Source organism: Lissotriton helveticus, chromosome 3_1 (genome assembly GCF_964261635.1).
Source record: "Lissotriton helveticus chromosome 3_1, aLisHel1.1, whole genome shotgun sequence".
In the NCBI taxonomy this organism is placed as follows: domain Eukaryota; kingdom Metazoa; phylum Chordata; class Amphibia; order Caudata; family Salamandridae; genus Lissotriton; species Lissotriton helveticus.
Genome location: NC_136061.1, coordinates 844,206,708 through 844,232,711, shown reverse-complemented (window position 1 = coordinate 844,232,711; position 26,004 = coordinate 844,206,708). Strand labels below are relative to the sequence as shown.

The window sequence follows — 26,004 nt, the reverse complement described above, 5'->3', positions numbered from 1 at the left end:
ACAGGAGCAAAAAAGCCTACAGGACCACAGCTATAGGCTACAAATCTGTATTTTGTATTTCAAAGGAGGCTTCATGCGTAAGGAATTGGGCATCAGTTTTATTAGTGACCTAACCTGAAATCCATTCTAAAGGTTTCTCTTACAGGTTCACCAACTCATAGAAGAGAGCGCTATTGAGGACATTGCCACCAGACCTCTCCAGCAAAGCACTGCAGGTCAAGGATCCCAGAGCCAGGCATGAGCCTATCTCACAAGGCTGAATAAGGGGACTAGGACTGCACAAGAGAGCAGTAGACTACAGGTTTCAAATAGGATATTCTTGGTCTAACCGTTTAAAGAGCAGGGAAGGCCAGACACAATCACATCCTTCCGAACTGACCCTTTAACTAAATGGGGACCCCACTAGCACGTGGAACCAGTTGGGTATATATTATGGGACTACCTACAAAATCTGCATTCATTGATTTCGTTAGCTAGTACACTCATCGAACGCTAGACTAATATATACATTGACATGTTTCTGCCAGTTGTAAATGGTAATTAGACTTCATCATGCATGTAAACAATCAAATATAATTTCACAAAGTCAATGATTACATACACGTGCCCATTATTATTAATTCTATTTAACTTCCAATTAAACATCTTTTCATTTATTTGAAAGGTAAAAATAATGAGTTAACATTTTTAATTTTGAGGAGAATACATCTCATGTCGAAGATAATATTCCAAATGCATCAGTGTAGAAATCTCTGTTACTATCCCTCAAACTCAGTGGTACTAATGCTATCAATTTTGGAAGATTAAAAATTCAGGTCACCACAACAAGTGCAACACAACAAGTGCACAATTCTTTAGTTAATATCCCATTCATTTAGACAACATTGCTGTTTTTAGGTCTCTCCTGTCGATGCGCATGAGCTTGCTTGCGAGCCTATTGCGGCTTAACCACGCTTTAACTAACAAGCAAGGAATCGTGGCGATTCCTTGCAGTGCCCGTGACTTTTAAGCTCAATGCGCATGTGCATTGAGCTTAAAAGCGCGTGCACATCAGTTCCCTCAGCCGCAATCGCCGTCTGTTCCCTCAGCCGCATTCCTCCGACACCTTTTGAAGTGAAGCTTAGCTTCACTTCAAAGGCCCCGGCTTCTTCACACCCACATGCCGCTCTCCCCGCTCCGCCCCCTCCCCTGCCCGCCGTGTGCATTTCTCCTCCACCCCCTCCCCACAGCAATGCCCTCCGTCTTGTTTTTTTTATTTTAACTTTCAGCGCAAGGATCCCGCTTGTTCTTTATTTATTAAACACACGCTTCGCTCTTTCTCTTCTGCTTCTTCCACTCGCAATCTGCTTTTTATATTTTTTCCTTCTTTCCTCGCCCACTCTTTCCATTTTACTTTAGCTTTTTCCATTTTTTTTGCCCCTCTGACTCACACCCGATCTCCCGCCTTCTTTTCCGTCTTATTATAGCCTCTATGTGCTCTCACCTCAAACAATTCTACCCTTCACTACGACACTCCCGCCATTTCATCCCTTCTTTACTCATTCACACTCAATTTCCCGTCTTTTCCCCTTTCCTCTCATTTCTTTTTTTCCTCACACTTCGTCCTATCTATATTTACCCATCTCCAGCCCTACTCTTCTCCATCTTCTTGCTCACGTTGCCCCTACAAACTTTTCTTCCTTCGCACTCGGTTTTCCTGCCCATGTCTTACACGCTCCCCCAGAGTCTCTTCTCGTCGCTGGCAGCCTCACCTTCTTTCTTCACCCTTCCTTCTCGCTCACGTTAGCCCTACAAACTTTTCTTCACACGCACTCGTTTTCCTGCCCATGTCTTACACGCTGCCCCCAGAGTCTCTCCTCGTCGCTGGCAGCCTCACCTTCTTTCTTCACCCCTACACAATATTGCTTGTACATACAGTGAACATGACACACTGACTTTCCTTGGCGCACTCATGCCGATGTTGTCAGGACATTGCAGGTGGGGTCAAGTTAATGTTTAAAAACCATTACTTTGGGCCGCTTCCGTGTACTGCATGAGCAGTCCCTGTAACTTCTGCAGGCCAGCTGCTGCTGAGACGCTGACACTCTCCCGCTTTCTGCTTGGCGCCACCAGCCCTTCCTCCCCTCCTCCCCCCCTCCTTCCAGGGACGACCACCGTCTCACACCCCATCCCCATATGCTCCTTCCCTCCCACTCGCTGGCTCCCTCTCCCCCCCCCCCCCCCAGGCTCTCAATGCTTGTTTTAAACCAAGGCAGCGGGGGCTCTTCAGCGTGTCCGACTCAACATTTATCCAGTGACTCAACAAAACAACATTTAATCAAGAAAACTGCACTCAAATCATCGTAGGTTCCCAGCTTGACAAAATGTGTGATCGTTGTCAAATGACTTTGCTTCACCGTGCATCGGTTTACTCGAGAGTCGAATCCGAGACCTCTTGTGGACACTACGTTTAGAATGCAACGCCACTTGCACACGCAACGCCACTCGCACGCGCAACGCCACTCGCACACGCAACGCCACTCGCACACGCAACGCCACTCGCACACGCCACTCGCACACGCAACGCCACTCGCACACGCAACGCCACTCGCCCACGCAACGCCACTCGCCCACGCAACGCCACTCGCCCACGCAACGCCACTCGCCCACGCAACGCCACTCGCCCACGCAACGCCACTCATCCACGCAACGCCACTCATCCATGCAACGCCACTCATCCATTTGCAAAACGGAAAATGTTAAACTCTTCTATTGCGAGACCTATTGCATTTTCAATGCTTGTTTTAGTTGCATTCTATATTCCTTTCAACTTTGTGGGGAGTAAGAGTGTTGCCATTGAAGTTTTAGCTTCTTTACATTCTTACAGATTTCCGAAAGCTCCTGTCAGAACCATTTCTAAGAAGGTCAGGCAGCATTCACTAACTTTTCTCAGTTTTAATGGGCCAAAACCATAGGCGACCTGTATCAAGTATTATAGGTTAATACAGCTGATTTAAGGACTGCCTCTTTAGGTCTACAATTCTTCTCACACACGCATATAGCTAAATCTGAGGTAGCGTCACATATCTAATGGATTGAACCGCATTAGTATCAGGTTAAGGTTAACAGTAGTAAGCGTTTCTCTTAGATTAGAACAAGATCTACATTGGATCAGACAACACTGACTCTAAAGGGGGTTCTACCATAATGTAACCCAGGAAAGAAAGCTGCCATTGAGTGCATGGCATTTCAACTGAATTGGTCCTACTACCATCTGATAGAGACCTAGGCCTCGAACCCTTTGCCCTGCAACATCAGGACACATAAACTAGAAATTAAACTCTTCTAGAACAGGTGAGTACAGCTCACAGTAGGGCATCAAATCAACAAAAGGATTCACAAAATCTTTGTCAGGACAGGGGGGCCTATACACCAAAATCCAAACTAAAATGGAAGGCTGTGGTAGGGTTATATGGAATCCTAATGCCAAAGCAGTCTGTGACAAGGCTGGCGGCTTTACCTTACGCTCTGTTATTGCTGTCACACCACCTCCCCCCAAATGCTTTAGCACATGGCCAGCTTAAATCAGCTTCAATGAATCTGGTACCAGGTCAACCAAAGCTGAATTACAGTTCATAACCCAAATAAAATGATTAACATAACTAGTCATGTAATCAAATCTCAAATAAAAGTATATTTTTGTGGCTGAATGGTTATTAATCAGGAACACTGCAGGAAAGAGATTGGGCCTGTCTGGATGATTGAGTGGCTGGGACTGCACTTACATTCTGCACAAACATGTTTTATTTGGCGGTAAGGATATGCTGGTTCTTCTAATGTGTGACCCTGGTACCCAATAGCCCAGTGTCCATGGATTGTTTATCCAGTGGCCTGTGTGATTCGTCAATCAATGAATTCCATATAAAGAATAAGCCAACAAGTTTTCTATTGGCTATATGGGCTCAAGAGCAATCCCAGGCTGTATTACAAACGAATGCAAAAAGAAGAGCGAGTACGACCTATGCACGTTCTTTTCTTTTTCTTACTCTACAAGTCCTCAAAAAAATGTGCTCGCCCTTCAGTTGTGTTCTTATGCGCAAGATGGTCAATACAACACTTATAAGCATAGTATGTTCGATATCAGCTAAACGTGGGGTTGTCAAAGTGTTTGGTCATCTTACGTGGTATAGTGTTTTCTGTTCTGGGTTACTACTTTTTCGAACGCTATGATAAAGGCATGTGCACAGTCCTAACAATAATGCATTTGCACACGTAAGTTCTGTAAAAAGCTGTCTAAACCCAGTCCAAGTGGTGCGAGCTGCCAGTTAAGCAGTGATTGAATTCCCCAAAAGAAAAGAAAAATCAAGCACTATGGCATGAAACAGAACATGCTTAAAGGACTAATATGTGAAGAAAACAGCCATTACAACGCAGCTGTTACCACATATAGCCTTTACCAAGCATGCGTTACAATGCATGCACTGTTGCCACGCATAGCCTTTACCACGCATTTTATTACTGCACATGTGCCTTTACCACGCATGCGTTTACAAAGAATTACATTGTACAAGTATGTATGGTAAAGATATACAAGTGATACTGGTGGTAAGGTTATATGTGTAGTAAGGGGTGATGAAGGCTATTGTCGCCGTTAGAGGCTGTGGCAGCCACCACTAACAAAAGGTGGTGGGCGGGTGGGGGAAGCGTGGGGGGGAGAGAGTGAGCGTGGGGGGCTGGAGGGGGGGAACAGGTTAATAATGATTTTAAAAACATACCTGATGCCGCCGCTGCCTCCCGCATCACGTTGCTCCTGGTGGCCTCTTCCTGGGCCCCAGTAGCCCCTTTGGTAGACTCCCAACCAATCCCTGTGCTGCAGAGTAACAAAGGGATTGGTCTAAGCAGGCTGAAAAGACGTCCTGGTCAGACCAGGGAGTCTGTGGGGGTTTCTCCAGCTCGAAATGTAAGTGCGCATGTGTGCCTGAGATGGCCGGCCAAACACATGTCAGCACTTAGGGAGTGCACAAGCACTCCTCCTCCACCCTCCTATGCCCCGCCCCCCATGCACAAGCTAGCAAATGAAAAGTAAAACGATGCTAGAGCATGGTTTTTCTTTTCATTTGCTGGCTCTGTGCCAGACAGTGAGGTGACGCTCCTCCGCAATTGCGGAGGAGCCGCCACTAGTTAGGGGAAAAAGACCCTTCGGCTTCCTCTTTACGACGTGCGCCACGTAGAGCTGCCTGGTCATTGTGGAGAGGTAAGGGGGATTGGGCCTAGAGTAGGAGGCTATGGTTTTAGGGCTCAGGGGAGGGGGGATTTTTAGAAGGGCTGGGGTAAGAAAGGAGTTGCGTAAGGGGTCCCCTTTTACAGCTCTGGGGAGGGGTATTTTTTTTTTAGAAGGGCTGTGAGTCAGAGGGGAAGTTTCACAGGTGTCTGGTTTTAGGGCTCTGGGGAGAGGCATTTCTTTTAGAAAAGCTGGGGGTAGGGGAGAGAAGCTCAGGGGGTCCCCTTTTGGGGCTTAAGGCAGAGGAGGGGTATTTTTAGGTCTCGCCTGTCGATGCGCATGCGCATCGAGCTTGCGAGCCTATTGCGGCCTAAACAAGCTTTAACTAAGAAGCAAGGAATCGTGGCGATTCCTTGCAGTGCCCGTGACTTTTAAGCTCAATGCGCATGTGCATTGAGCTTAAAAGCGCGTGCACAGCCGCCCGCATTCCTCCGACACCTTTGAAGTGAAGCTTAGCTTCACTTCAAAGGCCCGGCTTCTTCACACCCACATGCCGCTCTGCCCCGCTCCGCCCCCTCCCCTGAGTCATCCTGCCTGCCCAGACTTCTCCTCCCCCCTAATTACATCCCGCTTTCACTTGTTTTTTGTTCCGACTCGACGTGCACAGCTACCCTCCCCCCGCCCCCTCCCGCCACGCAATGCCGAGAGCTTGTTTTCCTTCTCGCCCCTCATGCTCAACCTCATTGTCCCTTGTCCTACCCCTCTCATCTGTTTCTTCAATTCTAATTTATTGAGTGCCCTCCCCGCTGTCATGTTTTATAATTATATCTATCAGAGCCCAGGCCTCTTCTTTTACGTCCTCCCTCCTCTTGCCTCTACCCTCCTTTCCTCATCTCGCTTTCCCTGCAACATTCGTCTACCCTTTTCATTCTTCCTCATTTATTTTGTCTCCCATTTCCCAGTCTTTCCCTTCTCTACTGTCTTTCACTATTCTCTTCTCCCATTCGGTTTTCTCAATTCTTTTCTCCCGTATCATTCACATTCACTTTCTTTTTTCTCTCCATTCTTTCTCACACCTACCCTTTCTCCGCTTTTTTCCTTCTCACCATCGAATTCTTCTGAATATTTCGCTCCTCTTTTCTTTTTCCCTTCTCTCGGACTGTATTTTCTGCACTCAATCCCCTCCTTTCTTCCTCTCTTCTCTCTCTATTCCTCATTTTTGGTGCTCCCTTCTCCAGTCACTCGTCCTTTCACGGCGTCTCCCTTTATTTTACTTTTCTTGTTTTAATTCCGCCCTAAAACACGCAGATATCAGCGTAGGCCTGACAGGGAAATAAATCATAAGCATTTTTTGCCAGTGTATTATGCGCCTTTCTGCAGGCCCTTCCAAACCTAACGATGCCACTTATTAAAAGACTTGCGGTGACGCAGCACAGATGTTTCCTTCCACGAGATTTTAAGTAGCAGCACGTGAGTTCCTAAAACTGGCATACAGGGCATGTCCATTTAGTAAAATGTTCGTTAGCAGGTTGCATCGTTTGCTTTAACCATCAAAAGGTTCGTGTGAGGTTGCAGCCCGGTGTCCGTCATCCTCCCATCAGCGTCCCTGGGTGCATTCACGGCAGTTTTTGGTATTCTTTTACACGCTTTAACGAGCAGTGTTTTTCACCTTTTAAGCCCTCAGTGCTATGTGTGTGACTCTGCTCGGGTTCACCGTATGTGGAGCTGGCATCCCATGACACCTCGGGCCTGGAGTGATTTGCAGTGACGCCATTACTCAGCAGTTTACAGTTGGTTCTGGTCTGCTTTATCTGTATGGGGAGGGGAGACATCAAAGGTGTGCAGTGGCTCCCAGCCCCCGAGAGACTGGGCGGGGCAGCTACCTCTTATCTCTCCATCTTTTCACAGGGCACACTGTCTCTGATAGCATCCCGACCTCGGACCCTTTAAAGACGGTCACGTGGTTCGGCTGGACAAAGGGGCCTGAATGTATCTGCCGCCAGCAGCTTCACTTGCGCTCTGCATCAAAGGCTGTCGTCTTCTCTTTTCGAGAGCCTGCGCTGTGCCTCATGATCTGCTAAATCTAGGCAGAATGGCTAGGTTGGAACCGGAATCTGGAAGGGGGCATGGCCGAATCAAGGGCTTGAGGCTTGCATCATACTTTCTATCACACTTGTTTAATTTCCGGAAGACTGTGTGTTCCGTAAACTCCCTTATTAGGTGACTGGATTAAACACTGTCACGCAGTATTTATTAAATGAAGTCTGTTCACGAGCTGCGTGCGCACCAGAGCACAACTCACAAAGAGATGGAATGAAACAATGCAGAAGTTGTTCCAAAAAACAAAAGGGGAGTTAGCGGCTCAACTTTTCAGCTTCTTTCTAACCAGGCCCGCAGGCGCCGCAACACGGCGCTGAAACCTCCAGGGCACAACTAAATACATTTAGGGCAAGCACCCTTTTATCTATGTAGGTGTTTGTACATGAGGCATAGGCGAGTGAAGTGTTGGTAAGTAAGGCATTAGATCCCTTAGGCCCTTATCCTGGTCGTCAAGGTAATACTGGTTCAAGATCGAGCTCCCTTGTAATGTGCATTTACTGGGTGCACAGTGCGTCACCCTCACTCACCCTCAACCCCTCACCCTCACTCACCCTCAACCCCTCACCCTCAACCCCTCACCCTCACCCACCCTCAACCCTTCACCCTCAACCCACCACTCACCCTCACTCTCACTCACCCTCACTCACCCTCAACCCCTCAGCCTCACCCTCACCCTCAACCCCTCACTCACCCTCAACCCCTCACACTCACTCACCCTCAACCCCTCACCCTCACTCACCCTCACTCACCCTCACTCACTCACCCTCACTCACTCACCCTCACTCACTCACCCTCACTCACCCGCACTCACCCTCACTCACCCTCACTCACCCTCACTCACCCTCACCCTCACTCACCATCAACCCCTCACCCTCACCCACCCTCACTCACCCTCAACCCCTCACCCTCACTCACCCTCAACCCCTCACCCACCCTCACCCACCCTCACCCACCCTCACCCACCCTCACCCACCCTCACCCTCACTCACCCTCAACCCTTCACCCTCACTCACCCTCAACCCCTCACCCACCCTCAACCCCTCACCCTCACTCACCCTCAACACCTCACCCTCACTCACCCTCAACCCCTCACCCTCACTCACCCTCAACCCCTCACCCACCCTCAACCCCTCACCCTCACTCACCCTCACCCTCACTCACCCTCAACCCCTCACCCTCAACCCCTCACCCCCTCACCCTCAACCCCTCACCCTCACTCACCCTCACAACCCCTCACAACACATATTGTGTTACAATAGGTGTCACATTTGCGAAAGATAAAACTATCTAGAGATGTAGCATAACGACCAGAGCTGCCATATAAGTCACGTAAATACAAAACATGTTGCATTCCAAATGCTATAGGTGTCACATTCGCAAAAGTTATAACTATTGGCATTGTAAATGACAAAGCCATCAATTTAGCAATTTTAACAACGAAAAAATAAATAAATTATGTCATTTACAAGACCAATAACTACAACTTTTCTAATGCGAAACCTATTGCATTCCAACCCCACTCACCCACGCAACGCCACTCACACACGCAACGCCACTCACACACGCAACGCCACTCACACACGCAACGCCACTCACACACGCAACGCCACTCACACTCCACTCATCCACGCAACGCCACTCATCCACGCAACGCCACTCATCCACGCAACGCCACTCATCCACGCAACGCCACTCATCCATTTGCAAAACGAAAAAAGTTAAACTCTTCTATTGCGAGACCTATTGCATTTTCAATGCTTGTTTAGGAGGGCTGTGGGTTGGAATGCATTACAATGGAATGGGATGTATCGTCATACAACCTACTAATATATCTCATCTAAACACACATGGTTGCACCTAGTTTTCATCGAAAGCAAGCCAGTTCGAGCACTTGTCAAGTAGCTTCCTTCAATCTTAGAGCCTTGGACATCCTTGCATCCCTCCACACAGAAATCACAAACTGCCATGCCTGTTGGAGAGCCCATCAAGATGAGCAAACAGGTAGGACCCCTGAAATGGACTGAGACATTTAAGCTTTAAGTTTCTACACCCACAAATTATTTAAAAGGGATGCAAAAGCCCACCATAATAAAACCTGGATACATTCACATAAAGTTAAAAAGTGTAGTCTAAAATACACAAAGTTTGACATAGTTTTCCAAGAAGCAAGCAACTACAGTAGTAAAGTCAGTGTAGTCCCACAGTGGCAAAGAACAGCCATCACATTGTTTTCTTCAGTCTCATCAGAGTTAAACTACATATCTTAAATCTTAAGAAAGTCATTGATATGTTTGTGAATGATGTGAATAAGTAGCGTGAGAATAGAACTGTTATCCTGGATAAGGTGTAATAGCTGAAGTAATGAGCCGTAATAGACTATTAGTAGAAGTAAAGTCAATGCATCAGGAAGTATGGTGTAGTACTCTCGTAATTAATAATGTGTACATAAGGTAAGCAACCGGCGCTGTAAACAACTTTTCTTCCTATCACACAACTTCAAAATACTCATTAAATTCACCGTCCCTCAAAAGATTGAAGGCTAAGTGGACCTTAGCGAGATTTTTACCTGTAAGTTTCAAGTAGCCCTGTAACATGCAGAAGGCTCAGTAAACCATGGCGCCACCTTCTTACATAAACATAAGTCAAGTCGCTGTGTAGATGGAGTTACAAATGTTATAGCTGTTAATCGTGCTTTTGGTATTATATATGTTAATTTACTTACGAATTCAGTAGAGTGATGCATGTTAACTTGAACCGCCTCAGGTGCAAGATACAGTGAAGTTGTCATCCGTGATCAATGATGATGTTATATTTGATGTCACCAGTGAGGTCAACAATGTCATTTCTGATATCATCTGTCATGTTATATGTGTGGTCATAAGTCGGACATTGTGGGAAGTTAAAGTTTCATGACTTTAATGAGAATTTTTCTCGTCACATTAATATACTTAGAAATTAAGATTACTCACGCCTATGACACATCACCTGTGACATTCAGCCGTGGACTATGATTTGTTCATGTGTGTACCAATCAAACTACTAACTTGGCTTGCAAACTGGGGTTGCAGACCATGTCTCGCATATATAGTAATCGTTTAGTATAGAGACCTCTTTGACTGTATGGAAAGCAAATGTCCAGGTAGGCAACATTTTCCAGCTCTTTTTCTAAGTGCTTTTAAAGGTTATTTTAACCGCACTGGGATGAACAGACTAACTAAGCAGGCTTAGTACATTTTCCAGAGGTTCAGGTGTAAACATGAATGTAACTGGATAATTGGTTGGAAACGTTTATAAGGGCATTTCATGTGAGGGGTTAAAGATCAAATATTCTTATTTTTTCACAAAATAATGTTATACTTTTGCACAACTAGCAACGGTGCCTATGGAAACCCGACTCTGAACAGGGGGGTTCAACATTCAAAAACCATCTTGAAGAACATTTACTTTGATCAGGCAAAGATCTCATCTTATTGATAATATATTGTTATTTGCCTTTTATCTTAGCAAACATTGTGGAGATGGTCGTAGGCATTGTCTGAATAGAGTTCTACTGGCTCCAGTCTGCTATAAGGTGCACAAAAAAGTACTATAGCACAGCCTCCATCTTCCCACTTCACCCTCAACATTTTCACTCAGATCAGCTTTTTCAAGCAGACCTTCTGTAAGAATGTCTCCTCCTGTGGTGACGCAGGCAGAAGCTGCCAGTCTCAGTTTCACAGGGCGCCTTTAATTATTGAGAGCTTATTGAGCTGTTTGGCTGTAGACAGGAAGCAGCTCCTGGAAGAAATGCTTTTACAGCAGAATTTCCCCAACACAGCAATAAGGGGCTGGAGACGTGTTGTGGCATTGGCGGTGTGAGGCACATCGGTGTGTTAAGCCAGCATGCGGCTGGTAGGGTGAACGGCTAGTCCCTGTGATTTCGGATGCATGCAACCGACAGAAGGCCTCAGGGCCGCACTAGGCTCCATCGGCATTAAAAAACAACGTGCGATTGACTCTGCCCCAGCTCTACTTTTTATTGGCAGGATTGGGCTGTTGACTACTCTACACAAAGGGGCAGATTCTCGTAACTGTATGGCAACACAGCGCACCACCCAAAGAGGCTGTGCTGCGTTGCGTGACAGGAAGAGAGCAGGAGAGCGCCATATTGGCACTCTCCTCCAGTCTCTCTAGAACCGGTGCTGATTTCAGCTGCCATGCGCCAGGCACACACCTTAGTGCCATAGAGCTAGGATGCGTGCCTTAGTCTACCATATGTTTTTTTTTACTTGAAGGGTACCCTTCCAGTAAAAAATACTATGCGTATACACACTTCAAAGCTTGTCTTACTTTGCATGTGTGCTGCTTTACTGCAGCTTTCATTTTTGGTGCTAAATGTTAGTAGACAAGGTTTAGCGTCAAAAAGCACAGGTGGTTGCATGGGAACGCCCATGTACCACCCTTGTAATGATCCAGTGACACAAAGTAATGCAAAGAAGCATTTCGTGGTGCTTTGTGTTACTTTTCCATACAAACGAGTGCAAATACCAATTTGCGTTGGTTTGTTAACCCCAAAACAGGTTTAATGTCGGGTTTGCGTTAAAAAAGGAACACTAACCTGAAGCTAAACCTTTGTGAATCTGAGCCAAAATGTCATCCATGATAGTTTCTATCTAGTGGCCTCAGCTATCTACGGCTCAAGGTGGGCGTCATTTTAGGCAGTAAAAGCTCTCAAACACATTACACAAAGTGAACGATCATTAAATGCTCGTCTTTCTTTGGCTTCTTTGGTTTAACGGTTCATTGTGGCTTGAACATCAGCTCATTTTCAGGACTGTTGCGTTCAATTCATTTTGTGTTTGCTGCAACATACCCTATTTCACAATTGAATCAACCCTAAAAATAGCATTAACAACCATGCTCTTTGTTAAAGCTTTTCAATATATATGGTATATATAGTATAGTATAAACGCTTTCATGTGTATTTCAAGTCTGGTTCATCGCTTGGGAGAGTTCAAATCACTGGTAACTTAAAAATGCCAAAGACTCGTGTAACCACAGAATCTTCTATTTGCTACTGGGAGGAATAAGAACAAACATCTTATGTACCTTTATTTCCATTTACAAACATCACAGAGTTATTTTTAGGTTTAAATTAAACCAGAAAGGCACGCACTCGCCTTTCCACAATGGCCAGCATCTTCACACAAAACATGTATGTTTTGATCAGGTCGTAGCTTCAGGGGGGTGTTTGGGGTGTTACTCCCCCCTCATAAATGTATTATGTAGTAAATAGTAGGGTCCAGGTGCTTTAAGTTGGGTATGGGGAGGTGTATGTTGGATTTAACTTATGATTTTTACATATACATGCAGATAAAAATGCACACACACTCACGCCTCTTTTAAAAAGTCTTAAAAAATGGTTACTTTACATAATATTGAGTTTTAAGCACCCCTCAAAATCTGCACTCCTCTCCCTTCCTACTGCTCCATGAACCATCCTCCCGCCCTGCTTCTCATATAATGTATTTTAAACAGTCATTGTTGGGAAATCTGAAGACCACATCCTCTCAATCCTACAGACCAAACTGCGCCCTTGGTTCTGATGCACTGAAATTAAACTGTATTTAGCAGCACACAAAATCACCTGGCCTTCAAGGGATAACGAGTGACTGCATCACACGGGGGAATTCATCTCTCGTTGCTTTATCTGCTGCTGCCCGGACGTAAAGGGTTGGTAAATGTGACCGTGAGAGTATCACACTAAGGCCAAAGGACAGCTGGTTCACCCTTCATCCAGCTTTACAATAGGTGGGGGTTCCCGTTCTTCACTCCCCATCTTCAAGGTATGTGTGGAGCTAAGAATTGTATACTGATAGTTGACAATCTGGATACAATATTTATATAGGACTATATTGCCCACCTCAATATCGTATCATCCAATCAAAACGTTCTTGCACCCTGTGAGCAACAGCCGTGCATTCTGCAGGACACCTGTTCACTTAGAAAGGACGCAAAATGACGCCTTCTTAACCTTTGCCCTCAGTGTCCTGACTCCTCAACCCTTCACGAGGGAGCGCCAAGAGTTAACTCGAGCTCACAGCAAGCGCTGTGTGAAAAGTGATGGCACTGGTTGCAGGTGCGCCTTCTCTTGCAATACAGCGTCATGACGGCAGTTATAGGTGAGATGTCAATATACAAAAGAAGAAATACATTTTTTTTTTTTAAATTCACCTCCGTTAACCTGAGATATAACCCGACGAGCAAGAAAAATATTTCACCTTTCCCTGAACCATAGCTTGGTGGGAAGGAAAACCATTAGCCAGGGAGTCAACTTACAGCATCTTCAGCTCCAAAGGTGACCCGAAAGCAAGGCCTCTCGGGACACTCCCAGCTCCACGCTCGGAGCGAGATTTCCCCCAGCCCTCCCTCTCTCCATAAAGAAAGAAAAAATCAATGTTCATTTGGAGACGTAACCTGAATACGAGCCCCGAGCAGGGCTGGAGTCAGTAATTTATATTTTTGCAGGGCTGGCTCCCAAGGTTTCCAAGTGCGCAGAGCGCGGGACTGCCAGGAAGATGAGCAAGGCGCGTTGTCAGGCCGCCAATTTCCCATCTAGGGTGATCTATGGACGCGGTGCGCGCGCCTCTACGCCAAGTCCATTAAAGTGCATGGAAGCAAAGGATTTTCACGGTGCGTGGTGCGGTGGAGGGGGCGGAGCTTCGTCAGAACGTTCTGCCAAGTAACCTATGTCATGGCGGCGCGGCGAGGCACGGCCTGTTTGTTTCGGTCGGTCTCCATGTCGACCGTGGTTTTGCCGTTACGAATATATTATACATATGATGTACTATTTACAGTGGGCCTAAGCTGCTACTCAGGCATATGGTGACATGAAAATAAACCATCACTCCAATGGTCGAGTCGTATCTCTAGGTTACCAGAACCACTGAGACAACATTATACATATAGGTTGAGGTCTATTGTTAGACAAGACCTTTTGATTTTACCAAAATTATATACAACATACGGTCAGCCAGTTCTCTTCATTGATTGGTCTGCTGTTGTGTCAGTCACATCCTTCCGCCTTCCACTACAGCATGGTGGTTGAACCTTGTGTCACAGTTACCGCGGGCATTTCAATGGTGTTTTTGAATACTGGAAATATTCTATTTTGGTTGCCCAGTTGCACAACAGAGGCTCGATGCAATCGTTGTATTTGCAAATCTTATTGCACAGTGATGTTTTGGCTTTTTAAGGTTATTTTGGAATATTGGAAATAATTGCCAGGAGGGGTTTGGTATGCATACAGCTGTTCAGAGTGTAATATGCCACTTATTAACTTGGTTAAGTATGGGGAGGGACCATGACTCATGAAAGGTAAAACCTCGAATAGGTCCTAATGTCCTCCTGCCTTCAACAATGCTAATACATCGCATATTGCATTCTGCCCAACTGCATGTATAGTTAGTAGCATCGCATCGCATTTTCATGTTTATTTGATTTAAAGAGATTGAATGAACTAAAACCAGAATTCAGTGGGTTAAATTTACGCAGTATGGTAAAATTACTCCGAAGAAGCCTCTTGACCATGAGCAATGTTGTTTCCATGTGCAAAACAATTGTAATATGCAATCTACAAGGCAGTAAATTGTGATTTTCCCATGTTAAGTTTGCTCAACTGAAGTAATACACTGGAATTTGATCTTTGCTCTGCAGTAATACCCCCCCAACCGCGGTCCATTTATATATACAATTTTCTTTTTATATTATTCGTCTTTGGAGGTGTACCATTGAACCCCCTTTTGTTATGATTTGCATCTCTCTCTCTCTCTCTCTCTCTCTCTCTCTCTCTCTCTCTCTCTCTCTCTCTCTCTATATATATATATATATATATATATATATATGTGTATATATATATATATATACATATATATATATATATATATGTGTATATATATATATATACATATATATAATCTTATATTTATTTGTATCCTTATCTTTTTAATTTATCGCTTTATTTTTAACAAAGCACTTAATGTTTGTAATTATTTACAAAACATTCTTCAATGAAGGTTAATAAATCTTGCTTTAATGTTGTAAATTAAAAATACATATTTTTAAGCTAAATGTAGTTTTATGTGCCATAGAATTCAATTATAATTTGATTTAAGATATGGAAAAACAATGTTATTGTAAAATACGTTTTTTCAGGCTTGACATAAAGGAGCCAAACTGTTGACTTCGTCCTCTGAGCCCTGAAATCTTACACACAAGAATAATGTTTGAGTACTTGTTCTATGGTTAGTAGTCAGAAAATGTTAAGAAAAAGCTATATTGGATAAGCCATATTATTTTCCTAAAGTAACGAGCTGCCTGTTTCTTTCAGCATTCGGGGCAAGTTCCTGATCTGCGATTCCAGACCCAAAATCGAGGATGGGCTAGTGTTTGACTGACCTGGAGACGTGTGATGGCTGTATAATCACTAGGAATGCCTGTAGCCATGCAGGTAATCTAAGGAGTATTATGCTCCAGTGCACCCGATGGTCAAGCATGTCAAGTTTTCCAGGGGCATTCTTCTGAATCTCACTCGGAAATATGGCTCAACCAACATCACCGTCACTCGACTAGGTAAACTCCATTGCCATTGCAGCTGGTCAGAAGACTCTTTCAACTGAATCTGCATCTGCTGTAATGTAGGCATTGGTTACCCATGTGTGTGGACCAGGCACTACCATAAACATTGATTTGACCTAGAAGAAAAAAGTTGTTAAACCGGTCAAGGACCAGGCACTACCATAAACATTGATTTGACCTAGAAGAAAAAAGTTGTTAAACCGGTCAAGAAAAAGGAGGATTTTAAACCCATTATCCTTCGGCTGTATGGAGAGCTCAACTACAGTGGATGAATCAAAAGAGGTACAGATTCCCCATCTCAGGGTCACGTACTTCTTCATATGCCCATAAGGAGTAGTCCGTTTTTATGGAATGTTAAGAAGTATGTATCTTTGAGGTGGAAATACCACACAAGCTTCACCCCACGTCCATTAGATTGTTCAGGCATGACTCTTTCAATCATGGTCAACGTCCTTAATTCCATGTGTTTCAGGACATTAGATGACACACAATTACTAACAATATACTTTGCAGTCCATGAAGTCGCTTTCCGCAGCAACATAAACATCCATAAAGCGGAAAGCATCATGTAAAAGGCAATACACTCAACAGGAATATTAAAGGGTTCCAGGTCAGGAGGGCTTTGTCAGCCTTCCCTTCAGCTTTCATACTCCACTCCATTGTTGGTGACAGCCGTATAATGAGGTCTGCCTTAACCTCAACCTTATGATGAGGCCCCAATCTGAATATGTTGTTTTAACAAACTTTTCCCATTGGTCAGCCTGCACTCCACAACAACAGTACACCTAATGGAAGACATTATATGGCCCGGGGGTGGAAATAATCCCTGCCATAACTGAGGTAGGCACTCTGCTATCATTCACCTTTTCATGAAGAAGTAGATTCTGCATTTTCTTTTGGTGTATCAAGGTCACCAGCTGTTCAAAAAAGTGTCTTTTTTAAAGCTTTACAAGCACAGGAAGATGACATATTTAGGGCAAAAGACCCATCGCTTCTTTAAAGTCTATTACAGGTGAAATTCTGACTACAGCAGTGGAATTGCTTTACTAAAAGTAAGGACACATAATGGGGTCATTCCCACTCCAGCACAGTCCTGGTTGCTATTTGTACACCCTGAAAATGCCTATAGTTTGGAGTGTGTTATTTAGCAGTGCGCCATTAAGTTGCTGCTCTTACATATGTTTTTTTCCCCTTTCAAACTGCAACAGGTTTTACATATGCAAAATAAAGGAGAAGATCTCAGATGTACTGCAGTATCCCGATTTGGGCATAAACTACAATTTGCGCCTGAATACACATCTGCACATGCACTCACATGAGGGCCCTAGAACCTGATCAATGAATTTCATTCATTTAGGTAGAAAGAGCAGTTAATTACCCCCAGAGCAGTGTGTAGCGTGTACTTGGTCAGTAAGTGATTTACTACTTGCAGATCCAGGTTCTAGTAGTCTTTACTGCTCCTGAATTAGTTTCCTACTAATAGATAAAGAGGGTTATTATATGCCTTGAAACTATGTAATAGTAGATAATTTAGGTTTAGGTTTTGCTACTTCGGTAGTTTTTAATTGGACCATTGAGCTATTAAGCTTCTTTAGTTCTCTTACAGTAGTGCATGATCAGCTGACGGAGGTAGTAAGAGTCCTTACCTTCTCCTGTTACAGTGTGCTTTTGGATACTTCAGGCTATTTTTTAAATTTGTTACTTCAGCTAGCAAGGAGCCTTTATTTCTCCTAAAGTTAATTACCATTGTTAGACTGAAGAAGTATGTCTACCTTACTTATTAAGAAATCTGCCACTGGTCATTTCAAATTCAAGTAGCAACAGTCCATACTAAAAGTTTCTTACACTGTTCTACTTAAGTACTAATTGCATATACATCAGAATTATGCACACAATCCACAATCCAAAGGAGAAAAATATCTTGAATGATAATAAAAGTACCAGCATATGCTAGGTGGGTACGCTGCTTTTCTCTGGTATTTAACAAAAACAAACTTATAGAATACCAATTTTGAAATCCATTTGACAATCTATTTTCTTGAAACTTTTAAGACCATTATATGTAAGACTCCAATTAGCGAATGGCTTTTATCTCGAAATTCTATTCTACATGTTTTTTTAAACAGTCACAGTTTTTTTAAACGTGCCGGGTCTGGTGGCTCAGTGGACTAATGCGTCCACTGCAGGGGCCTGTGTTCGACCTCATGGTCACAGGTTCAAATCCCGACAGGTACACTCAGCCTTTCATCCATCTGAGGTCGATAAAATGAGATACCCGTCTGGGTGAATATGCGCTTTCAAATACACATATTATAAATCCTTTTTTTCTAGCTCCATCCTCCCCAACTTCCATATTTAGATCCTTTCCTTCCTGGCATTGGAGACCTCAAAAGCTATCCAATATCCGTTCTCCTTTTATACCTCTTCTTGCCCGTTTCTTCCCGCCTTCTTCCTTCCATGTTTTTCTTTCTATCCTTGCTTCGGAGGTAGACCCTCCTACCCCTTTGCATGTGGTCACCTGTTCACCTTTGTTTTCCTCCCCCAAAATGTATTTTATGTCTGTTCCTTTCTTGTTTACTAAACTGATTTGTTTCCACACCTGATTTGTTTTTTTTGTTTTCTTCCCCCTCCTTCTTATCCTTATCTGTAACCACCTCTGCACCTGCAGGTGTCCGTGCTTTATTTATATAATAAGGGTAAAATTAAAAGTGGGTGGAGGACCTCTGTGATCCAATCTGTTAATGTTCTCATTTTTAGTTATTTGCCCCCCTTTTTGGACTACATTGACTTTCATATCCCGCTTTTATATAAAACGTTTGACGTTTTTATGTCATTAAAATGTGCTAACATCTTAGGTTTCCAGGATTTAATACCAAGTTGATGCCATTCTTCAGTTTCCCGTTATTGGGCATTCTGAGAAATGGAGTTTCTAATAAAACATTTTTAAGATGTTTCAGATTCTGTTACGTTGTATCATCAGAAATATTTTCTCTACTAAATCACATACTACAGTGCAGAGACCCTCTAACAGTTGCTTAATTCTACACTTATCAGCTTCTTAAAAACTCCCAGTTGCTCCCCCACTTAAAAGAAATTGCAGTTCAATCCCACAGCAGCACATTTATTCAACAATGCAACAAGTAGTAAAGAGGCAGGCTGCTAGATTTCATTGCATATGGAGAGGCTACGAAAGGCAACCTGAGGTACCCCATCAACTGTGCACGGGTTGCAAGTTGTAGCTGGCATTAGGCCAGAGGGGCCTTTTTATGTGTGTTCTCCAGTGTAATGGCTGCTAAAAGATAGTAGTGCTCTTGTTCTTAGGCACATGGCACACCACTGGAGTTACTCTATTCTCTAAACTACTTAATTGTGCTGTTTGTTTTAAAGGACATTTCGCATTTTGAACCAACTGTTAAATATTAATTGGCCACTTAGTTGTGAGGCATAGTATGTTATGTAGATTTGTAGAACGCACTATCACCCAGTATGGTATCCCGGCACTGTGGCAGGTGTGAGTCTAGCCACACCTGGGCCTAGGGGAGCCATTTGAAAAGCCAGGTCTTCCGTTTCTTGTGGAATTCGAGCAGTAAAGAGGCAGCTCTTATGTGTAGCACCAGGTCATTTCGCACTTTAGGAGAGATTTAGGAGAAGGCTCGATGGTCAGATCTGGTTTTTCGTATGCGTGGGTTGTGTACAAGCAGTACTCCATACCAGCAGAGGTGTCTGAAAGGTTTATGAAAGCAGATGTATGCTATGCCAGTGTTATGCAGCACTTAGAAAGAGTAGGTGAAGAGATTCAATTGTGCCAGTTTGTGAATGGGGAGCTTCTTCAGGTGTGGTGTGAATGGAGTGTGGTGTGGGAGGGTGAGGGTGATTCTGACTGCTGAGTTCTGAATGGTCTGCAGCCTTCTGTTGAGTTTTTTGATGATGTAAGGGGTGTTACTTAGTCCAGCATGTTTGTGACTAAGGCATGCGTGACTGTGTTCTGGATGCTGATTGGGAGTCATTTCAAAATATTCCTCAGAATCCTCAACTTTGTCAGGGTATGGAAGCATGAGGCGGTGATGGCATTGACTAGGGCAGTAATGTCGAGTTTGATGTCAATGATCCTGAAGTTCTTCGTATGAGTGGTGGGGGTGGGTGTCGGTCCTAGTTCTATTGACCACCAGGTGGAGTCCCACGGTGATGTGCTCTTCCTGAAGATCACGATTTTGGTCATATCCATGTTCAGCTTTAGACAGTTGGTCTTCATCCAGTGGGTGATTTCAGTCATGCAGGCATTGAACTTGATCTGGATATTGGGCATCCTCGTCTGTGAGGGAGAGAATGAGTTGCGCGTCTGTCATTCCAGAGAGAGAACGTTGATGTTGTGAGAGCATATGATGCTGGCTAGAGGGATTATGTATGCACTGAAGAGGTTCTGGCTCAGAGAAAGTCCACGCAGAACTCCGCAAATGAGGTCGCAAGCATCTGAGGTGTACGCTGCCAGGCTGACTGACCTGGTCCTTCCAGTCAAGCAGGAGCAGATCTATTGGAGTGCGTATCCTTAGATTCTGATGTGTAGATGTTGGATCAGGATGGGGTGGGAAATTTTGTAAGAAGCTGGGGAGATGTCCGGGAGGTTAAGGGCCATCACGTCTCCTCCGTCCAGAGTCAAGCGGATATCATCTGTGGAGGCAAAAAGGGCAGTTTTCGTACTGTAGATGGATCTGAAACCATTTAATTACAATGTGTGCAGTTCTGAAAAATGATTCAAGTTATCAACTGAGATTGACTGGACTTAGTTCGGTTTCAGCTCCACAACAAAGTTGTCTCTGATGACTTCTTGAGTGATGTCGAGGAGTTGGTGGTCATTAAGGTATTTGGTGAGGTGTCTCTTGATGATTTTCTTCAAGACCTTGGTCAGGAATGGTGTGAGGGAGATCATTTTGCAGATGGTAAGCATTGGAGGGCCGGCAGAGGATTTCTTCAGCAAAGGGAGGAGACTTGCGCTTTACCAAGCATCTGGGAAGGTCACAGAAGAGGTAGAAGCATTCAGAATGGGCTTGAGCATGGTGCTGATGGGTTGAAGTTCTCTGAAGTAGACGGTGTGGGGGAATGAGTTTGATGGGGCCCATAAGTGGATGGACTTCCTGGTGGTGGCGGTTTCTTCTGAGGTTATGACGGGCCATGTGGTGAGCATTGGTTCATCGGATAAGCTGGAGAGGCATTTGGCGAGGTCTTTTGGGTCCAATTGTGGGCTGAAATCGCTATAAATTGTGATAATTTTGATGCTGAAGAATTAGAAAAAAATTCTGCAAAGGTCCAGCGAGGGGGGATCGAGTTGGGGGTGCTCCTGGTGAGGTGAAAACCTTTACAATGTATAAGATTTCTTTGATTCAGTTGGTTCTGGCATTGATGGGGTCCACCAGAGCGGCACATTTGTGGTCCGCATTATTTTGTGGTAACGTCTCAGGGCATATTTGAACGTGCTCCTGTCTGCATTGTCCGGTCTCATTCTCCATTTGTACTCAAATTCTTTGCAGTGGCATTTCATCAGTCTCATTTTTTTCTCTGCACCTGTTATTAATTATGGGGTTACCCTGTGCTCCTCAAAACCGGGGCTCTAAATAGTGTATAATACAAAGTGGCTCTGTTGGATTCACTTATTACATATAAAATGAAAGAAAATATTTCAAAACCACATACAGGAGTACCAAGCCATAGATGACAATTTTTTAAACCATTGCCCCAGTCAAGTTTACTATGATTTCTGCAGAGGTGCTCTGTGATAAGTGCAAAAAGTGCTTATTGTAAACTTGATTGGTGCAATGTTTTCATAAATTGTCATCTATGACTTTTTACTCCTGTGTGTGGTACTAAACTATTTTATATGTAATAAGTGAATCCATTACTTTGTGTTCCAGCTGATCTGGGACCAGGATCTTGTTGATTTTCTGTGTTTGAGGGAGGCCAGGGAGTTGGTGCAGGAGGTGAGCCAATTGATAAAATTCTTGATGGCTTTGGAGAGGCTGTTGCTATGTTTGGGTTTGTGGTTGTTGAAAGCGGTGTTCCAGTCCTTTTCAGTAATGCGGGTCCAGTTTTGGCACACTTATTTGGCAGTGGTGCATGTGCGTTGGACTAGGCCGGGGATGCTGAACATGATGAAGGCATGGCTTGACCAGGGGACTAGTGTGGGCTCACTGACTTGAAAATTGTCACAGGTGGTGAAAATATGATCCAGGAGGTGTCTGGTATCGTGGTTAGTTCCCTTTACTCGTTGGGTGAGGCTTCAGCTTCCAGGGTATTCAATGAGTGCATTTTAGTTAGAGTCGGTGTGGTCTTTCAGGTGGAAGTTCAGGTCTCCGAATTGGATGTAATTGTCAGTAACAAGGGCAATTGGTGCGATGGAGTCCACAATGGTGTCAGTGAAGGTGGTCTACGGTCCTGGTGGTCTGTAGATGAGGCTGCCCCTTATGGTGAAATTGGCTGTGACGTTGAATTTGAACGACAGGTGTTCCATGTTGAAGGCTGACGTGTCCATGGATGTGGTGTAGTTGATGGTGTTCTTGTGGATGATGCCGATTCTGCCTCTGCGCTTGTGAAGTCTATCTTGCCTGCCAATTTTGTAGCCGGGGTGGCTGATGTAAAGTCAGCTGCCGAGGCAGGGTTCAGCCTGGCTTTTGTTTAGAAAAGTAGGTCCGGGGCATTGTCATGCAGTATGTCCCAGATCTCTTTATTGTGTTTGGTGAGTGAGTGGGTATTGAGCATGCATGCAAGTGTGGAGTGTTGTGTGGGTAGTTGCTGCACTGTTTGAGTGTGAGAGAATGGGGTGTTGGGTGCTCTTGGTGCAGGTGCATTGTTTGTTGGGTGTGAGTAAGTGCATGAAAACCTGCAGGAAGCGCATGAGAATGCTCCATTTGTGTTGTGTGGTTTGGCAGGCAGCAATGTGTGTAGCGGTGTCGGGTTGAGGGCACGGACCGTCGCAGTGTGGTGGCAGTGTGGGAAGGCGAGCATCAAGGTTCCTGGTGCTCGGCGTGTTCAAGCAACATGCCCACTGCGCACCCACGCTGTGGCAGCCATTAAGTAGGTCCTCAAAGGGGGAGGAATGATGTCCCTTCCTGTGTAGGTGGATGATGGGACACCAAATGACGTCACTTACTGTGCAAATAGATGCTGGTAAACCACGTTATGTCACTTCCTGTGCAGGTGGATGATCGAAATCAATGGGGCAACGGTTGGTTTTAAGTGTTTGTGAAACCCTCTGACCTGATGAATAACTGCAAGGTGTGGCTAGTTGTTACGTATTGGTAGAGCCCAGTGGCTGGGTGCATGCATTGCAGAGTAGCTTTCTGCTAACTACTGAAAGCGCACCAAGATGTTCAGAATTGACTGCACATTGTTTCTTCAAGTTGATAAAGCTCAATAGCCTCATCGACGGAAGCAAGATATGACTGGTGTTAATGGTTGTAGAATCTCATGGAGTGGCATCTTTCATGGTTTTAAGCTTGATGTTTACTTTTGGTAGAGCTTTATGTCACTACACATTCTGACAGACCGGTTACCACAGGTGGCGCATTCGCCTTTGCTGGTAAAGCGCCTCTTCTGATATATAACCAACAGCACCCAGTCTGAGGATACCTCTTGCGAAAGCCCCATGATTTGAGATATGCCATAGAATACCTTGTGGTTAACTGCTTGGCCGTCCCTAGGATTGATAGATAGACCAGAAGGTGTGTATTGATCCTATCTGCTCTTAGAGGCTGGTGATAAAGGCAATATTGTGAGGTGTGCTGCAGCTCATGTTGGCAACACCCCCTGCATTTAGAAAAGGTTGTATGGTTCGGCCAGGTGCCAATTGCATTTTGCAGGAATAGCTTAAGTATGTCATTACAGTAGGAAATGCCCTAGGCTCTGTGATGGACGTGTTCGACGTGATGCACCATAAGCAAATATGCTTATAGGAGATATCATTTGATGACTCAAGTGCACCGTACTGAGTTACGGATCAACAGGATTCTAGGTGTGGCTTGCTGTCCTCCGTTGAATGGGTTTCCTTCATTCCTGCCAGCTTAGATGTAAACATTTCTAAATTCCTTTGCAGTATTCACGCCTGTTGCGAAAAACGGATACGCAGCACCTCTTCCTTCAGGATGCTAAGACGCACATGCAAGGCATTTTAGAAACAATCTACTAAAATGAGGCAGCAAGTCAGACAACACTCTGGAAAACAAAAACACCCACGTTTGCGTAGGTAAACTTTAGAGGTTTAAGAATACGTTTCTAAAAAATGTTCCAGTGAGATCCCATCTTAACCTCGAGGGATGATGAAAAGTCTTGCATGACGCATGCTCCCAGCAAATAGCTGGCGGCGCAAGAGCTACTCTAGTCACATACCAAATGCAAGGAAAAATAGAGCCTTCCCCTCTCCCTCGTCTCTTGTTCACCAAGCACCGAATTACATAATGACAGGTATCTGTGAATTGCCTCAATCCTAGGTTAGTTAATACTTTGCAGACTAAATTATGGATTAGACAATATCGGTTTGGTCCACAAAAAAGTAGCATATTTGGTCATTTATGTTAACTTCTATGCATTGGACAAATGTGCAATGTTTTTGGAATCCACAAATAATTCCATGTGTACTTCTGTGACTGATGCAGTTTCAGGAGTACTCACGTATATATACAATTATGCATATGAACAAGTATACATTTCTGAGTATGAAAATGTAAGGCATACATGCATTTGCTATTGCTTACCTTTTTCCTTTGAGATCTCCTCGGTGAATTCATTTTTCTCTTTGGAGAGACTAATTTCTTTATACCACTACCAATGTTGGGTGTGTTTCTTCTTCTTTCCTAACCTAGAGAAAGATTTAACTCTGACCATCAGCAGTAAAAACTGTGTTCAGGGTGGTACACACCACATGCAAATGTTTTGTGAATGCTGACAAACTTGTGGATTTGGATCGCAAATCCCAGACCCTGCAAGATTTATTCAGCTGCATAATTACATTATACTGCTGTACCACCCATGAGTGCAACTTCATTTTTGGTGACTCACAAAGTAGAATCTGCAGTCGTAAGTGCCAATACTTGCACTCCTAAGTATCAAGCAAATCCATTTGCGAATTGAGACATATATCTGTGTGGGCAACGGCAGAACATGGGGTCAGTTTAGACAAGACACCATTTTGTTCAGGTGAGTAGCACATTAGTTCCCTCCCTAGCTAAACTATCAGGTTTATGACAAAAACATATAGCCAATGTTACAAAAGACAGCTAGCCACCACCTTCCTCTATGACACATGCTTGATGTGGTTTAAATAGACAGGTTGAACAGCGAATACACATGCCTGCAGAATACCATTTACATATTTAGGGCCATATTTATTACCTGTTTTGCGTTGCTCCTGCACCACACAGCATGGTGCAAGAGCGACACAAATCGCAAATCCTATTTTTGAAGCCACGCAAAGCCACTTTGAGTGGCTTTCAGTAGCCCCCAAAATATGGAGTAACGCAGCTCAGCGCAAATCACTGCATTGCCTTACTCTACCCTGGATAGACGTTCCATTGGCATTGCGTGGGAGTTCCAACACAACTCCCATGGTTTTTGACGCATTCCCAGATTTACAAGACCTTGTAAATTGTGGGAATGCGCCTAAAAGGTACACCTCCACAGTGGAGGTACGACGAGGAGAAATATGTTTATTTCTCCTAATTTTTTTCTCTTTCTATATGTGCTGCATTGTGCAACACATAGAAAGAGGAAAAAGCCACATACAACACAGGCAATCTTGGTGCAAGGGTGCCTGCATTTGTGCTAGGCTGCCAAAATGACATCAGCACACGGGAAAAAGACAAGAATGCACTGTTTGGTATAAATAAGGCACACTCCTACCCCTTCCCTGTGACGCAGGGCAGCATAGCAAGGTAACTTGCTGCGCAGCGCAAGTAAAGCCGCAAATTTTGCCCCTAGTACGCAGGGAAATATGTTAGATTTGGAGGTAAGTTGGGATTTCTGGAGTGACTGCCACCATGGTACTGCTGAACCTTTTTCTACCAAGCCAGCGAACAAAGTGAATCAATACCACAAATCCCTTC

At 44.4% G+C, this 26,004-nt stretch overlaps 1 long non-coding RNA gene across 1 annotated transcript in view; it reads left to right on the top strand.

Annotated features, from left to right (window-relative positions):
• The window catches only part of LOC144823017 (uncharacterized), a 78,778-nt gene that overhangs the window by 15,688 nt on the left and 37,086 nt on the right, over positions 1 to 26,004 (top strand). The window contains exon 2 of the long non-coding RNA XR_013608724.1: positions 15,669 to 16,756. This is a non-coding gene — a long non-coding RNA (uncharacterized LOC144823017). The remainder of the gene's footprint in view (positions 1 to 15,668; positions 16,757 to 26,004) is intronic.